Source organism: Labrus mixtus, chromosome 2 (genome assembly GCF_963584025.1).
Source record: "Labrus mixtus chromosome 2, fLabMix1.1, whole genome shotgun sequence".
NCBI lineage: Eukaryota > Metazoa > Chordata > Actinopteri > Labriformes > Labridae > Labrus > Labrus mixtus.
This window is the reverse complement of record NC_083613.1, coordinates 20,416,132-20,432,880: the sequence shown is the minus strand read 5'-3', so window position 1 is coordinate 20,432,880 and position 16,749 is coordinate 20,416,132. Positions and strand designations below refer to the sequence as shown.

At 40.5% G+C, this 16,749-nt stretch overlaps 1 long non-coding RNA gene across 1 annotated transcript; it reads left to right on the top strand.

Annotated features, from left to right (window-relative positions):
- Nucleotides 1–3,488: 3,488 nt before the first annotated feature.
- LOC132988142 (uncharacterized) lies at nt 3,489–13,591 on the top strand. The gene is made up of 2 exons (XR_009675784.1): nt 3,489–3,608; nt 12,820–13,591. It is a non-coding gene; the product is annotated as an uncharacterized LOC132988142 (long non-coding RNA).
- The last annotated feature ends 3,158 nt before the right edge of the window (nt 13,592–16,749 follow it).

Below are 16,749 nucleotides of genomic sequence, written 5' to 3'. Positions count from 1 at the left end.
TGAAATAAGAAACTCCAAAATGACTTAGAAAGAAACAAATAAAAACATCTTAGTGTTATTGGTTATTTTTTCTATTGCATTCATATTTGAAACGGTATGAAAACACTGTGTAACCATGTGAATGTTATAAGTTATACACTTGGGTATGATGTAATGTGCCATAATGTACAACATGGTATACAAGTAGGTTGTTGGGACTTTGTTTCTCAGGGCTGAATCTCTACATTCAGGCTCAGGAGACATTACACTAGATAAAAAATGCTCATCGGATGCGACAACTGCTCTCACTGCACTGTAGAAGGATGCCTGACAGCCTCACACACCTCATCAAGTATTAAATGCAAACTATGTTTCATGCATGGTTGTCTACATGTGATGTACGTCGCTCCTTATGTGCTGAGAGAGAGAGAGGTTTTCACACACACACACACACACACACACACACACACACACACACACACACACACACACACGCACACACACACACACACACACACACACACACACACACACACACACAGATGAGGCCTCCAGAGTTCAGCTGGCTCTGCCCATTGCCGAGAGCAGCGAGCCTTTGTGTGACACTGCATTGTGGGTATTGTGAGACACCAAGGCCATAAAGAGGTTGGAAGAAAGAGTGAGAAGATAAGACGCAGACATGGCGTGACGAAAAAGTGAATTCATAGAAGGAAAGAGACAGAACAATATAAACTGACTGTAATAAAAGAGAAAATAAATGTGATGTAAACTTAATGCTATTTACACCGTATTCTCTTACTGACTGTGTAAATAAGAGCAGGGATCATGTTGGTTGAAAAGATTTCCCAACACCATCACACTCTGTATGTGTTTCTGATGACTGTCAGGGGTCTATTAGGCCTGGCACTGACATGCTGCTGTTTAGCCAGGAGACATCTCACATTACACAACAAACTCATGCCCTGGTTTTGTCCTGAGTGGCAGTTTTGCGTGTCGAGCACTCACACCAAAGGACCAGCGACTGAAATAGCAGAAAGGTGACAGAGCTTCATGGAGAACTGCTGATCAGCGAGTGCTGAATCATCCAGAGGCTGCTGGTGTCTTATGATCCTGTTTCAAGAAAGGTTGGAAAGAACAGGCGATCAGTGTCAGGGAGTTCACTGAACTGACCTTTTATATAACTGATTACTAAACAGAAAAGGGAAGGACAAGATACAATGGCATTATGAGAGACCAGATTAGGGTCACACATACAGTACAGTAGTTAAAGTTGGTAATTATGTGTTGAGACTATAGGCAAAACCGGTTTTAACCCTGTTAGGGGTAGCTTCATGTGAGTTTGACTGAAGGATTTTTGTGTGTTTGTCTTTTGCGTAAGTTGCACACAAGTTTTGACAATGCGCCTTACAGATACATCAGAGAACCAAACCCATCTGTTACTGAATTAATGATGTCAACTGTAGGGGAAAACTACGGGGGCTTTTAGGTGTGAAAGCTCATTTAATCTTTATTTATGTTTTGCTTTTTTCCTTTTTAAAGGATGGGACAGCTGAAGAGAGACAGGACATTTTGAGAGGAGAGAGCAGGGGATGACATGCAGCAAAAGGCCTGAGGTCAGATTCAAACCAGAGCACCTGCGACGAGGACTGTAGCCTCTATACATGGGTATCGTGTCATAACTATCAGCCCTCCAAGCGTGCAGCATTTCTGAATATGCTGTGCATTTTTCTAAATGTACGTTGTTTCAGCTGTTGCAGAGCCTATGCACCTCCTGGCCACCGTAGAAAACAGCTGTCAGAATTTCACCTCTTTCTCTTGGAGCTGTTTCTGGGATACCTTTGCTGAATTTCGAAATGAGGTTGACCAGTGCCAATGGAGCCAGTAACTCCAAGATGAACACCAACAAGTTCTGTTTGGTTTTACCTGCACAGCAGCTCTTTGATTCTTGGCAGTGGCAGTTTCACTGTATTGATGAAGTCACACATTGGCAAAAATCTGGCTCACTACAGCTGTGAGAACCCAAATTGTATAGATTTTGTTTAAATTTAACTGCAATGGCTGTGTCAAAAGGATGACGAATTATTAATGCCATGATGCTGATTTGTATAAACGCTGAATACAGCTTTTACAAGACTTCAAAGCTCCTTTGAGGAATTTATATGTGTTGACTTTGACGTCCCCTGTGGACAGAGCAGTAATATGTCTTCACTCTTCACTGATCTTAACCTGTACCTGTAAGTAGACTTACTTTTTTTTTTTTTTTTTTACTAAAAATGTCATCCCGCAGTCTTTTAACAGCAAAATATGTCAATTATTTTTCAATATTTGCTGTGGAAAAAGTTTTTAAAAGTTAATCGTCTCATCTGACACCTACTACACCACAGAAATTGTCAATTTGCCCCTTTAGTAGGTCATGTAGAGGCATCAGTATTAACTTCTATCTGTTTAATAGCTAGTTTAATAATCCCCACAGGAGCTTTAAAATCCCATTTTTTATGGAGTTTGTATTCCTTGCATGAATATGTATTTTTATACAAATTGGAGTATTCCCATTGACCAAGTTGCTTGTTACAAATTGACATCTTTGCATTTACATTTTTAATCTTCCATGTGAAAAATTCAATTCACTTTTGGTCTGAAAACTCCATAACAAGTTAAAAGTTGTCTAATTAAGAACACATTGGCCAACCAGCTGAGGAAACCTTTCCTGGTATGTCTAGTTATAGGCTGAATGAGATCATTTTCTATATAAACGTAAACAGAAATATATTGTTTTGTATTCATCTATCTTATTCTGCTTCAAAGATCAGCACACAATGGATACACACAGACTCAGAGGCAGCATTAAAAAGACAAGTCGTATAATGAAGTCCAAGGTTCGGTACACAGTGAGGCTAAACAATCGGCAAACAAATCCAGAGAAGGCAAAAGGCTTGGTCATTGAACAGGCAAAGATCATAGCGTTACATAGTAACCTTGGTTCTCTGAGTGAAGAGATTATTTCTCCACCCCGTTACATTATATGTACGAGGCTGGAGATAGTCTCGATACGATAGAGAACATACACATAAGAAAACTGCTATGAAGAGGTACATTAGGGAAATACTGGGAAATGGTAACATGAGGGAGCACAAATGGGATAGATTCTGTATTCATGTGCTGCTTGTGTGGTCCAAGTGTTCGAGTTTGGAAGTCGTTCTTCCGACTTTGGTGTGTTCAAGTGATTTCAGTTCAGAAAGTCGGAATGTTGTAACAACAGCAACAAAGCTGCGCTGATGCTACGAAAACGATTTGAGCAAAAAGTTTAACTATGTGAATTAATAAAAAAGATTGTTAACATTGAAAAAACATGTTTTGCCCCCTACGTGATGACGATTTTGACGTCAAGTCGGGAAGTCGGACACCTAATTATTTTCCGAGTTTCCGAGTTGTTGTTCCGATTTGAGCAGGCGTTCATGTTTATTTTACATTTCGGAAACTCGTTTTTCCGATGTGCCCGACACCACATGAATGCAGCATAAATACAAAGACAATCAGGGGATAACGAGCCGCAGGTGTAGGTAATCAAGGTGAGGCTGACCCACAAGGCGGGAACATGAGGAGCTGGATCTGAAATGACAGAGACAAGGGTGAGTAAAAACACAAAGACACGAAGAACAGGAACTAATGAAAATATGCAAAAAGCAAACAAAGAACATGACCTTTTTGACAGAGTGAGCCGTGTCCCATTCATTCATGATTTGGATTAATCCTATTCACTTTGACGTAGCCATAACATTTCTCCACCTTGAGGTTAACATTTTGTTGAGATTGATTTCACATATCTGAACAACTGTTGGATGGATTGTGCTAAAATAAAATTGGTGCAGACATTCGTGTCCCCCACTGGATGAATTGTAGTCCATTTGATTTAAAACTGGCACTTCACGTACGGTAGTGTCGTGTCCCTTTAGATTTTACATTGGAATTTTAAAACTGTACAAACAAAAATAACTGATTTGCCTTTTCCAACCAGTAAGATGATCCTACCTTACTTTTCACAGCTCCTAGTTACAGATATAAGAATAACTTTCTCATAATGAGACACAAGAAAAAGGTCTGAGGTTGTAGTATGAAAAGCTCTGAAGGAGAATGATCTTAGTCTGCCTGTATGTACTATTCCTTTTCAAAGAGCAGTAAAGGTCTGTTTGAATTTAATGATCTGCTCTGTCTTTCTGGTTGTTTGAAGTTAATGTGGTTATAAAGCAATACTTCAACTAATTCTGGGAAGTATTCGAACCAGGAAAATATATTTTTAATTGTCACAAAGACATTTTTGTCTCTGGCCTCTTGGCTGCAGTCGATAAAATTGAATTCCGGCAATTAAAAGGACAGGTCAAATGCAGAATGTCAACAGCACAATCACATGTGAGAGGTCTCTGATTTGCATCTGCCTCTCTGCAGGCCTGGGTTCCTTGCTTCTCTCACAGCTACAGGGGTCCCACTAAGCCAGGTGTCATGCCAAATGGCAAACACAATCAGCCGCTCCAGGTGTTCTTATAACGCTCAGGTCACCTGCTTCTCTATGCTTTTAGCCAACCACTGGGAAATTACAATCAGCAAGACTTCACATTTCTACTGACAGTCTGTAATGGTGCAGAAATCAGTTATATACATGAATACTGTCTTCTTTTGTTGGTGTACAGCAGTGAAACTGGCGGCCCGCAGGCCACATCCAACCCCCCCAAAGCTTCCCATCCGGCCCCTTTAAGAACAACCTTCAACATAAAGTCAAATACAGAAAAGAGGAAAAAGTGTGGAAAATGCTAGTCTCTTGTTTTATCAGAAATATTTGAAATAAATGATGATTTAGAAAAATTAAAGGCCTTATTTTGGGAGAAAGTAAGGAGCCCAGACCTGATTAACAGTAAACATAAAAATGAAATCACAGGGCTGAAATACTTCAAAGGGTTAATGGGAGAAATTACATTTCCCCTCTGACACCAACTTCTTCACATCAGGCTTGATAGCTGTCAGGCTTATGTGCAAGCATATTTTAAAGTCCGGCCCCCGAAGTGTCTGTTAAGAAAAAAGCTGGCCCTTGTACAAATGTAGTTGATGACCCCTGGTGTACATCATAAAATCACAAAACATTTTCGTTCCGTGACAGCTTACCAAAGACCTGACCCCACTGGGATAGCCAACGAAACATTGCATGTCTCAAAGAGTACTTGGATGGCTAGGCCCTAAATGCTGGGTCACTCTGTACTTGTACCAAGAAATTCAAGGCAGAAATCTGTTCTCTTTGAATCCAAGGGGGATGAAAGGGGAGGGCTGTAGCCCTTAAACCAACTGACTTGCTAGAGGAGCATGACTGTGCTGAAGAGAAAGAGACGAAGGCATGGTGCCAACCTTCAATCTGGGATTGAATGTGGTGACAACTTTAGATTGTTTTCCCTCTGACAACCTTGTGGTGACTTAAATTTTCAAGGTGATGTTGGTCTACCTGTTTGGAGGCTTTTTCTCTGATATGTCTTGAAAAAAAGCGGAATGGTTTGTCAAGAAATTTGGTTGACATGATGATGATACCCAAAGGCTGAATCTTAAAGGGATACTTCACCCATTTACATTAAGCTTTGTATCATTAGAAACCTGGTAGTATTTTTCTGGTCTTGTGTTTTGGCTGCTGCGGCCGCTGGCCCCCGGGGTTGCCCACTAGCCGCCATGGGCCGCCGCTGGCCGCCAGGGCTGCCGGCTGCTGGCCACCGGCCACAGCTGGCCGCCGGGGCCGCTGCGACACAAGACCGGCCTGTCGGCAGCAACCGTCTCGCGGCTATATTGCTGGCCGCCACCGTCCGCTGCCAGCTCAGCAGCCGAGACATAAGGCCTTCCTGTCGGCGGCGGTGGGGACGAGGAGCCGGGGCCGGCTCGAGCTGGGGCAGACTGGTAGTGTCAGTGCTCTCACTGTTTGCCTATGGACACAGACATAGTCTGTTTTCTGCCAGGAATTTCCAAGATACCAATTCAATTCTGGAAGAAATCTCAGAATCAGTTGAGGAAATGGCCTCATGTGTTAAATATGTCTGTAAATGTTTTTATTACTATAGTTCTACTGCTATATTTTATATTTTGGAGAAACTGTAACGATCGAATTTCCCTCTGGGATTAATAAAGTATTTCTGATTCTGATTCTGAAATATAGGACCTTAGTGGGAGTGGCATGCGGTGCTGTGCATTCTGGGATTTAGTGTCTTTCATCCACATGGGCCAAAAAAACACTTTCTGCCTTTTCTCGGCCAAGAAAGCACCAACTTCAAAATTTATTTCACATTTCTACTACATATATGACCCAATGTCAGTACAGATTCATGTTTCAACGGGTGAAGTATCCCTTTAAGTCTTTGGTTATCTCTGCCCTTTACTCAAATTTCTTAGTTAAATCCTACATTAGCCACATGAGTCTCAAATGTACAATAAATATCTATAGAGTTTATTTATTATTATCATTATACATTTATTTATTTTTTGTAGAGGAAGCATGTACAATAACAAACTTAAATGTTGTCATTTGATGTTTTGTACCAGAGTAAGTGGCATCTTGGTTCACAGCCCCCTGAGCCTGAAGCCCTTTGAGCAGCGTTGTATGATCACACATTCTTCATGTCAAACTGCTCTGTTCAGGGTTTATAATAGTTATAATTTCTTGGTCCACTTGTTTGGTAGAAGGGTTGGTGCCTGCAGTTATTTTTTCTCTGTAAAAAACATTTGAACAATAAAAGCTGAAGGAATCTGAACCCAAACACCGGCTAAGCAGCCATAGAGAGCAAGACCCTCCTGAAATCCTTGGACTGCCAAAGAAAAGAGACCCAATGACTTTTAATATCAAACTGCTTAAATCAGTTTTTCTTTAACTGGTTTTAATTACCAGGCCATTTTGTTTTGCAGAGGATGACTGATCTGCAGGTAACTCAAGTTAAAAAGTGATACACCAACAAATCTTAGTACATTTTTATGCAATGTAACATACTGTTTTTACTGCATTGCTCTGTGTAAAATTGCACACTCACTAAATGGTTCTGGTATTTAGCTGACATAATTCGAGGTCTACCTAGGGTCCTCTCAACTGATGATATCAATCTTTGACTTTTGGGTGCAGCCCTAATTACTTATATCTGTAAGCTGTAGTCTGTATATTTGTTAGCCTTTAAAAACAGTAACACCTGCTTAATACAGCATGTACACATTGTTTGTGAATGCTGTGCAGGAGGATCAAAAGGAATAATGCACTAACCCTTTTACTAACTACCAATCTGCTCCAGCACCTGATATACAGCCTATCAGGACTGGAGGACAAACGTCTCTTTTGTTGGGGAAAATAATGGTGCAGGTTCTCATATACTTGTCCTAAAGTTAAAAGTGGGCTATCACAAGAGGTGCACATATCATCAGGTCAATGTATGACACAACTATATTGTCATTTGTTAGCAAAAGAAGTCCAAAGCCTTTGCAAGGAATGCAGCTCACATAGACTGCATAGTGAAGTAGACAAAGGCAAATAATGTGTCAGTGATTAAGAAGATCTGACACAGGCTGAGTGCACACATCTCAGTCAGCATGAAACCCCTCAAACACCTCAGACAGCTCTGCTCTGCTGACACGTCCACAATCAGCACCACGGACAGAGTCGTAGCAGAAAAAACCTCTGTGACATTCCCCATGGAGGGAAAGAGAGACATAACTCTAAAGACTTAATGGCTGCCATTTTACCATACCATTATCATTTTTTTTGTCTCTTAGAGAGACAAGGTCTTGAGGGAAAAACAGGGGAAAAGTCACCACAGTTGTTATGCTTTCTTCTGAGCAGGAAAACCTTCCCTCTTTTTAGCCTCCAGTTTAGCTTGTACATCTGGTCGGAGAATATTTTAACACAACTTTGTTTGAGGTTTTTCACATACCTACTGGCCTTTCCTTCATTGCAGTGCTCTGAAGAAGTAAGAAGGTGTGCTCCATAGCTGTCATGGAAGAGTAATTAAAGAAGTCTAAGTCTTTACCTCAACAATGCGGTTTTGATTTGAGCCGAGGGCCTTTGCTCCATATCTTCACCACTCTCTCGTTGATCCTGTCTCTCTTTACTTGTCACGTTCTAATAAAGCACTATGCATGAAAAAAAAGTCAGTCAAAGAAGTTTAAACGCTGCAGGGTTCACTTTAACTGCATAGATGACTCAATTTTTAAACATCTGTGTGGTTACAAATGCATAATTAATGTCCTCAGTCAACTGTGCAGAAAGGTCGGTTTACTCAACTGAGAAACATGTTTAACACTGACAAGTGTTTCAAACTTTTAGAGACCATGAGGTTGAGTGTGAATTTCACCACAGCTTGAGTCCAATTTACCATCGATAATATACAAAGGCTTGTTTTTCTTTGAGAGGAGAGTCTGATTAAAAGTTGTTTAAACACAGTTTTGTCATGTGACTTCGACACACTTCCGCCTTAATATTTATCTCTTTTAGAAAACACATATAGCAGATGATATTGTACCCTTAATACCGTAAATAAATACAACGTCAACAGCTGATATTTCAAAGTGTCTAAAGAGAGATTTTAACTTTCAAGCCAGGCTAGTTGCCTCCAGTCCTAGCTCCGGTTCTCCATTGATTTTATACTTCAAAGTCCTCTCACAGGCCTACAGGAGAGTACAACAGCATGTGGAAAAGCTGTAGGAAGCATTTTGTAACCCCTGAGTGAGCTTTGTGAAGTCTGATAAAACGCCTCAAGTAATGTCACCTAAGGCCACAACAGATTGGGTTAAAGACTGCAAGTTGGAAAAAAATGGAGCTTACCCGACCAATGCTGTTTCAACCTTGCAGTTTAAGATTCCAATGCAATTGAGTTGTGGGAAATTGTTAGTTTAGTAGCAATTTTATATCAATTTTTAGTCTGACAATGTTATGTGAGTGCAATGCTTAAGAGGCGGTGAAAGTGATTCTCATCTAACTTTGGACAAGACAACTTTCACAATCTGCTTTCAGATCCACCACAAACACAATAAAATAAACAACAAAAACAACAGCAAGGCCTCCTCCCCGACCAGTAGCCCTGGGATACCTGAAACATGGGCACAGTTCATTCAGCTGACTAGATAGACTAAAGTTTCTGTAATCAAGGTCACATCTGGGTCGTCTTATAGCCTCCTGACAGAAAGTCTAGCATGTTTGATTTTTCTTTCTGCCTTCTTCTTCTGTCCCAGCAGTAATATTGACCGATGACAGCACAGAGGCTCTGCATGCACACTAGTTCAGAGCGTATTAAAACTAAATGGTGAAGCGAAAGAAGAATGGTGAAGTTGATGCTCAGAGATGGAACTATGAGCCAGTGTAACATTTAAAATTTAAATGTACTTTAATACAGATTTGTAACGCTTACAGTCTTCTTTCCGGATATTGTCTAGCCCAGCCCCTCTTGCTTCCAAAGCATTTAAGTCATTTCTGTTGTTCAAATCACGGCACAAATGTATGCCTAATCTGACACAGTGACCTTTGTACCAGACAAAAAAATGTGTATAGTCTGACTTCAGCATAAGGCTTTAACAAAGGAACAAAGACGTACTGGCACAGAAGGACAGGGGTAGACACACTAAAAACTAAAAAGTGAGGGCGAGACAATAAAATGCAGCTTCATACAATCAATCAGGTGGGAAACAATCAAGGGCAGGAAGTGGAGGATCTGAAACGAGAGGAGAGGTAAGTAAGACAAAGTAAAACAGGAAATAACTAATGATATACCAAAAAATGAAAACATAACCTAAGAGGCAGAGCTGGACATGACAGTGACCCCTCCCCTAGGGGCAGCCTAGTGGTCATGGAAGTCCTGAATGAGTGCAGGGTCCAATATCTGCATGTATATGTTTATTGTGGTTTTGTTGGTCTCGTGAAATCTAGACTCCTGCATCTTTCCAGAAAGGATCACACTTGTTTTACACTTCATGTAACATCCTCAACATTGTTTAATTTCTCAGTGAGTTAATGTCAACCTTCAAATCATTATATATTTGATTTATTTTATTTGGAAGGAGATTATAACACTGAACGTTATTGGTGATGTTCACAATGATGGCTCACAAGGTCGGTAAAGTTGTAAACTGGAGTAAACAGAAGAGATGGATTTGTTGGCGATTTATAGACAGAGCTCTGACGAACTGTTTCCAGGACATAATGAGAAACTGAATACCATCTTTTAAAGAGCAATAACTTATATATTACCTTTTGATGGATGCCAAACTTACTACTTTCAATAAAAAAATACACTAAAAACAAGGAGTAAAATGTAGTCTCAGTTTCATAGGTAATCATTCATTTCAGTCACACTCACACAATCTGTCCTCATTGGTATGTCATGAGGCATAATGGTTCTGGGGAGGTGGATGATGCCGAGGGGACAATGCCCAGTAGTGAACACTTGCCCCCCAGGGAGGCCTGAGTGCCTCTCTTCCTCTCTCTCTTGTCTGGAGCTTCATCATTTATAGACGAGACAAAATAAAACAAACACAACAAAACGGCGTGAAGCCTGAAAGCTGCAGCTCTCACATTTTACACTTTCACACACACATGGAGAGGAGAGCTTGAGATGCACACGGAGCACAGTTTCTCCAACCCCTTGTTTCCTGCTTCCCAGCATCCCTCAGTGAGCGGCAGTCAGGTGGAAACCCTCTATTAGAAGAACAAGAATGCTACACACCCTCCAAGTGTGCGTCAGACTTGATGTAACATTAATGGTGTGATTAGCCCGGTTATTAAAGCTAAATTTACTCTTAATGTTCCGCATCTATTTCTGCACCTGGAAGTACCCTGATTAGCATACAGCTATTAGCACAAGCATAGCCTGATATAGATGTCTGTGTGTGAAAAGAGAGAGCGAGAGAGAGCGAGAGAGAGAGGTGAGGTGAGGAAGGACTTCTTGTCATCAGTCACACATGACAACCCTCCACTGTGTGCTTGTGTGAGATTTATAGCTTTCTACCAGGAAAGCCATGTTGCCTTTGTTGCTCAAACTGAGTTGACGGACACAGACTGAACTGTCAATCAAACATCATCTGTCAAAATTTAAAGACAGCACAAAGTTCATTTCAGAGTGGTGAGGGGAGCCATTTAGCCAGCCAGTATAGTATTGGGGGTGGGGGGTCTTTTGAGTTGTTGAGGACTTGCATGACAAAAACTAAAGATGCACTGTTTCCACAATGTGACACAATGGATCCCCATTGCCCAGTTAAAGTTTGTCTTTCCAACATGTCTGACATTAATTACCAGCTCTGGCTTTATGTCTGATGTTAAATACCAGCCCCAACTTTTCAAGTGTCAAGCTCAGAGAGAAAAAATACTCCATTGACTTCTCTGGGCTAATTTATCTGGTTAAACTGGTTTCTTTCAATGTAAAAATGTCACAGTTTGAATCAGAAATACTTTATTTATCCCCATTTCAGTTATTATGGTTGCCCTTATATGGAATATAAAAATGAAATATAGGGATATGAATAGAACCAATAAAAGTAAGTAGAAGTACCTGATGTAAATAACACATACACATACAAATAAAAGACACAAAATAAATAAAGAAAAAAAAAGTCAAATAAGAAACATTTGTGAATGTTGAGCACCAAAACTACTCCGTTAGGTAAAGGAGGCCATCATGATAATATGATATCATATTTGATGTTTCACATGGGAAATAAAGCCTAGGACATAAACCATAAAGTCTCCTGGGGACATGAACCCGTGGGACCCAAATTGTGATCTCAGAGGACGCAAACCATATGTCTCTTGGGTGAAAGTTCTGTGTGTCTTGCTGTAAACTCCCTCACCTTACCTCCCCTGTGTTACAGGGCTGGAGCAGTTTCTTAATATGGATGGGGTTTGGAAGGGATTAGGGATAGAAAGCTTGTTAAGGTAACTCAGTCTGACTGTCTCTGTTGGGGTGTCACTGCTGACAAGATAGGCAGGAATGCATTTAAGTTGTTTCTTGCAGGAACACAAATTTTAAAGCACAGGAGGAGTTAGGTGTGGTTTAATAGAAGAATGTATAAAATGTTCAAAAACATAAGAAAATTAGTCAGACAGGTTTGATGACTTAAACCATCAAAAGTATTGGCAGGATTGTTTCCAATTAAACAATTCAAGTGTTGGGACACCTGTTGTTAATTACACACATGTTTACTTATTCCATTAAAGAGGATTCACTTTACAATCGTATTAATCATTATTGTTGCAATTGTAAATGGTTAATGGACTTAAATAGCACTTTGCTAGTTGTCTGTCAACTCAAAGAACTTTTAAACTTCATGTCTTATTCACTTATTTTTACAGTGATGGCAGAGAGTGCTTTGTAAAGTATCCATCAGTATAAAATCTATTGCATTCAAAAGCATTCACACTTTACTGGCTATGCCACTCAAGCGCAATCAAGTGTTTAGAGTCTTGCCCAAGGACATGTGGACTAGAGGACCTTGGATCAAACTGCTAATCTTCCTGAAGAATGACCAAAACTACAACTGAGCTTCAGCATGGATTTGTAACAGTTTGACCATGTGCCAGGATTTTTTTGTAGCATTTTTTGCTTTCTTTAGGACAGCTAGGATGGGGGACAGATGAAAAGAGACAGGAAACATGGGTAAGAGAGTGTGGATTAGAAATGCATCAAAGTGCCAAGGTCAGGAGTCAAACCTGCAGCCTTTGCAGACTGTCTCCTTTGTATAAGGTATATGCCTGCTCTACAGACTGAGCTAAACTAGCACAGTTATGTAGTCTTCATAATTTTAGTTTATCTGGCAATTGTGACTCTTGTTTTCTGCAGCATATTTCCACAGATGGACACAGCAAAAATGAAGATAAGCTGCAGGAGTTCTGGGAGACCAGCAATCAGCCTGGTTTGATTGGACAGAGGCACACTTCATGCTCGGGTATGTCAAGCCTGATGCCATGAGACATTTTTTTAATAAAAATATGGTGTGTTTGAAAGCTCGCCTTTCTATTTGTTTCAAATACAGCGAGTTAAACATGTGGGTGTGCAGGATTTAGAGTTGTTTAAAGCACTTAAAATGAAGCGCCCGTCTAGCACCAAACAGCAAGCTGATAAACATCATGTAATAAAAGAGCCTCACATTTCCCTGTGGGGTAGATAGAGACAGAGACAAAGGCAAAATATAAATAATCTTTTTATTTTATTTTATTTAGTTTGCTGCGATAAAAGCAAAGCCAATATTGGACTTACTCTAATCAAATGTCAGGAAACAAGACTATGTATTAACATTAGTAATGTGTCATGTCTGCTGATTACAGAAAGGATAAACCACTGACCTACCCAGTTTCCAATGAGCCATCAAGAGAGAATCATCAGTTAATTGACAGACATTCATTCAAGGTTATTCACTTATCACAGACCAACAAAGGATACATAATATGTAAATCACCTGCAATAATTCAGAAGTTCTTCTTCTTTTCCAAGGGATTCTTCAATGATTTCCTAATCAAACGTCTTAACAATTCTTGGAAGCACTGCTCCAATGTTTAACAAATAAAGTGCTTTGTGGCTCCAGAGGAAGCAGCACTCTCCTCAAATGAGTCTTTTCTAAAGAGTGGGGCAGCGATGTGTGAAAGAAGTGAGTTATCAGACCTCTGTAGACCACCTTCTGCCGTTGTTTCAGGTGAGTAGTCTCTGCTTGCTTACAAGCACAAATCTCTGGTGGAATGGTTGTTGTTTGAGAAATGTATCCACCAATTTTTGACCATTTAAAGACAATGTCTCACAGACAGCCACGCCACAGAGAGCTTCTCTAGAGGATGAAATGTTTAAAAGAAGAAATTCCTGTTTACAGAAACAGCGAAGTGACCGTTGTGTGAAGTTGTTATAGGAACATACCATAGCATCAAAAACAAGGGGGAGGCTGCCGTGGTTAACAAGTGACATTATCAGAGGTGGAAAGATGACATGCATATTTTGATTCAGGTTTTAAACGGGGGGGGGGGGGGGGTCTCCACTCGTCACAAAGAAGGCAGAAAAATGTAATGTATAACCTTATAATACCTTTTTTACATCTAAAAAGTGGGCTACGTCCTGCAATTTATATTCCATATTTACTGTAGTTCAAAGAGACCCTACTTCTAAGATTTTCCTGCTTAGTATATGGCTTAACACTTCATTTCAACTTTTGTTTTTTTACTAAAATACATTCATTTTAATAAACATGGTGTTCATTTAGTTTCAAAGCAGGTTTTGGATTGTCTCTGTTAACAAGAACAAGTATTGCATCTTGCTTGCCCTATCACTGATGTTAGCTGATATCTTAGCATTTGCTAATTCCAGGGTCCTATCTTGCTCTGCCCTCTTGTCCAAACATATCACATCTGGCTCCAAAAACCTGAGTTAGTGACGAAACAAAATGTTGCAGTCAATACTTGGTCCACAAACAAAGTGACACCATGGCAAAGTCACATTCTTACATAACTACCGGCTGGAAAAAGGGACTTGGTACACTGTGTTGAGGGTTATACTGCCACTCAGACATCATCTGTCAATGTTTACTTAAACCTGCTGAAAGTTCAAAACCAGAGCTGAGACAGGAGCTTTTCTTTGCTGCGATTTAGTCGCCCAGAACCAAACATCTTCTATGACTTTTTATCAGCCCTGAAAGCACAATCAAAATCAAAACCGCCCGTCCTTACCCTACTGGATGGATGACTTTGACAGTAAAATGCTGTCAATCCCCATTAAATCAGCCTGAACATTGACTTTAACACACACATACACACACACACTTGAAAGTCAACTTGTTGTGAAATATTGAACCCTTTTTTTTTTTTTTTTTTTCCAAGTTCCTGATATCCAGGGAAAGTGGAAGAAAAAAAAATTACGCTGAAACACAGATACACACACATGCTCACACTCTTGCACAAAGTGAGTGCTGACCGCTGGAGGCTGAGAATAGATGTTCCAAGTTGGATGCAGTTGATGTAACTATTATTTCTCCTCTCTCTCTGCTCTACTCTCCCCTGGTTCATGTTACACCTCTCTCGTCTTCTCTCCCTCCTACTCCTCTGCTGCTGCTGCTCTCTCATTCCTCTATTCATCTCCTCTCTCTTTCTCACTCTTCTTCCTCCCCTTTCCTCCCCTCTGACTAGGCTCAACTCACTCCAGTATTTTTAGTATTTGTGAGTAGGCGTCGCCAGGTCCTTATGAATTTTCATGGGTTTGTTTAGTGTGTAGGCTGACACGCTGCTCTCTCCCTCTTTCTCTCTGTTTCTCTTTCTTTCTATCTTGCTCTCTAACAACCACAACAGTTTAAGAACACAAGTGTACATGCAAACACACACACACTCACACACACGTGTTAACTGTGTAGGCTGACTGTTGGTTAATGAAGTCTTGGGGAGAAGGATATTTGAAGTCTTTCAGAGAACCAACAGGGCCTACAGCAGGCTTGTCAAAATCAACTCCATCACCCTCAACGTCCTCCATCATCCTTTGCTCCGACACCTCATCTCACTCTGACTAATGCATCTTGTTTTTTTCTCCAGCCATGGGGTCTCTCAGATTAAGTCATTCTTAATCCTGGGAATTAATTACCCTACTTTATCTGCTCAATCTTACATCCTTACAGTCTGACACATGGTTGAACAGCCGACCTGATGTCTACGTTGCCCTTGGGATTGCCTACAGAAACATACACATGTATGTATAAGTTTGTGTTAAGGGTTGTATGTTTCTTCAGGGGTACCAGGAACATATATTCCGCTCTTGTTTGTGTTACAGTAATTGCACCGCAGCCCGACATGTGGGGTGGTTCAATTCTATTAATTAAATAAGAGGCAGTGGCTCGTGTCTGAGAGTGTTGTTTCTCTTTCCATTAGCTATGAGCATATGGACCACGTCAAGAAGAATTAGGCCGCCGTGGTCCTCATTTCCCATCTCAGAGGAGCGCAAAGTCAGCCAAGGCCACACATAGATATATGTACATAATAATAACACACACTGTTTAGGCCTGTGCAGTGATGTTTTATCCTTATGAGCCATTTCAAAGTAACTCTGGACGGCTGCAGTGGGACTCCTCACATCTTTGTTCTCCGTCCTCCTTCTCCTCTTGCGGCAGCTGGCCTTGGCTTGTGACAGATCCTCCAGCCTCAATGCGTGTGTGTGTGTGTGTGTGATTGCGTTTGTGTCTGAGAGTGTGTGTTGTCTGTGTTCTCCTCTCTGCTCCCCTCTCCTGTCCCACTTCAGCCCAGATTAGAGCGTTTGTCTCCTGAGGGAGACAAAAATATAAAAATAAAGCTTTTTTTTCTTTCTTTTTTTTTTACCAGAAAACTGATATGAACACACACACGTTAAGGTTGCAGCCAACTGAGAGTGAGGCTGAGAGGCCTTTTGCTCTTTTGTATGAGAATCCCCCCAAATCCCTTTACTGTGAGTTAATAGACAGACAGACAGGTAGATATTAAGCCTAAAAAGCGAGCAATTTGCTTTTTATTTGCAGAGCTTAGCTAAGATCTCTTGCCTTAAACTTAAGTTTTAGCTAAGGCATGATTTTGGTGTTAATCTACTGATGTAACTCTCTACAAGACAGCAATTAAGTGTAATTATCAGAATGTTAAGCAAATATATTCTCGAATGCACTCAAAAACATTGACATTTTAAACTGCTGATTACTGTTAAAAAATACTGAATTGCAAACCAGTCTAACTTACGTGACAGGGTAGACAGATGGATGGATAGATAGACAGACAGACAGAATGTGAGGTAAATA